The following is a 2,500-nucleotide window of genomic DNA, read 5'->3' on the forward strand; positions in this document are numbered from 1 at the left end:
TTGTATGTATGTATGTATGTATGTATGTATGTATGTATGTATGTATGTATGTATAAGTAACCCTCTTATTCTGTTTACACAAAAGTGATTTACTTAAAAAAATTAGGTGATAAATATTCCTTGCTTTCAGGGAGGGTGAAGGAGCAGTACTCAACGGGGGGTTAACTTTAATCATAAACAAATAGAAGGAAGGGTCGTTTACCTCAATGTCCCTCACTAACTACCTCCACACAACAACAACAACAACAACAACAAGAGCAATAACAGCTACCGCAACAACAAGAGCAACAACAACAACAACAACAAAAGCAGCAACAACAACAACAACAACAACAACAACAGCAAACGCAAGTAACAACAAGGCAACAGCAACAACAACAACAACAAAATCAGCAACAACAACACGCAATAACAGCTACGGTAACAACAAGGCAACAGCAACAACAACAACAACAATCAGCAACAACAACAACAAAACAACAGCAATAACAGCTGCAGTAACAACAAGAGCAACAGCAACAACAACAACAACAAATCAGCAACAACAACAACAACAGCAATAACAGCTACAATAACAAGGCAACAACAATAACAACAACAACAACAACAACAAGAGCAATAACAGCTACAATAACAAGAGCAACAACAACAACAACAACAACAACAAACACAACAACAGCAAGGCACTCTACCATAACAAAAAAACACAATTTAAAATCCACTGGAGGAACGTTTCAATTAATTCCGTCTAGTTAGTGACCTATTCTACAACCATGACCTTGACCTCTGACCCTAGATGAACTAAGAGACATACAGACAATCACTTATTAATACCAGCGGCACTAACCACTCGTCTTACGGAACCCCAGGAGTCATATTTCTGGTATATTTCTGACTGTATGTATGTATATATAAAGGTGTGTAGTTTGTCCACACACACACACACACACACACACACACACACACACACACACACACACACACACACACACACGAGATCCTCCTCGAAAATATCACCCCACTCCCTGTTTCTTCCCTCATCCCTCCCGTCCGCTTTCATTTATCTCCCCACTCGGCCATTCTCCCCTCTCATTTCCTGGTTCTTCATCCTTCCCCCCTCTCTCCTTCATCACTCTTCCCTCACTTAATCCCTTCTTCCTTTTTCTCTTCTTCCTTTCTCCTCGCTGCCTTATTCACCTCCCTTTATTATCCATTTCCTCTTACTCCCCCCACCGGTCCTCCTCCTCCTCCTCCTTACCTCCCCACCCACCTGCCTACCTCATCCTTCCCCTCCCCTCCCTGCCTACAATCCTACCTGCTCCACCTCAACCCATCCTTACCTCCCCCTCCTCCTCCTCCCCACCCTCCCAGCATTTTCCTCCTTCTCTCCTCTCCTTCTTTCTTCTCCTCCTTCCTCCCACCTTCCTTCCCTCCCTGTTGTAGCGTCAAGTGTCAGCTCATATTTACACATGCATTAGGATTCTCGATTTTTGTGTTGACACTGTATATTGAGGGTGTACCTGGTCCGGCCCGCCCACCCACCCACCCACCCACTTCCCTCTACCTTTTCCCCACTACCACCACCAGCATTGTTTTTTTATACCCAAGAAGATAACACGCTGATAACACTAGGATGATAACATATAACAATAACACATATTTTGCTCTCTCTCACTCCTCAACGTAATCACCTGGTAATAGTGTATGTCCTAATAGACTTTTAAACCATAATAAACTTTAATGATTTATTACCCCTTGTATTCATAGTTCATACAGCCACTTGTGTATTGTAGGATGTTGTATTTTTAAGCTAATGTATTGCTTTTTTAATCAGGGTAGTTTAGTTTTTTCTTCGTATAAATGTGTATTTGTATTAAGAGTAATATACATCGATAGTATACAATATATACACTAACACATATTACTCTTGAAAAGCGGTTAGGTGAAGAAAAAATAAATAAATATAATAAAATTCCCAGGGGCAGACCATAATGTAAATAACACAAATCTATTACAAGTTTATAGTCTCTCTCTCTCTCTCTCTCTCTCTCTCTTCTCCTCTCTCTCTCTCTCTCTCTCTCTCTCTCTCTCTCTCTCTCACGCCTGGAATCATTACACTACTCATCACCAACAGTTAACACGTGCTGGTATATCAAACACAGTATTAATTAACACCAGTCAAAAAAATAGTGGAATTTTCTGAGTCATTTTTACTGTAATCTTTATTTTTTTTTAATGGTGATGTGTATCGCATTATGTGATGATTTTGTTTATATAAGTGAATCTTTATCTTTATTTCTATCTATTCTCTTCTTTTTCCTTCTCTTCCTTCCTTCTCTTCTACCTTTCGTCTCTTGTTATTTCATCTTTCTTTTGTCTCCTGATCTTTATGTCTCTTTTTCTCTCCTTTCTTTGTTCCATCCTTATTATCTTTTATCTCCTCATTTCCCTCTCCTTCTCTCCCCCATTCCCCCATTTTTTTTATATTTCCGTCTTTGTT

This window comes from Homarus americanus, unplaced genomic scaffold (assembly GCF_018991925.1).
Source record: "Homarus americanus isolate GMGI-L3 unplaced genomic scaffold, GMGI_Hamer_2.0 scaffold43669, whole genome shotgun sequence".
NCBI classification, from domain to species: domain Eukaryota; kingdom Metazoa; phylum Arthropoda; class Malacostraca; order Decapoda; family Nephropidae; genus Homarus; species Homarus americanus.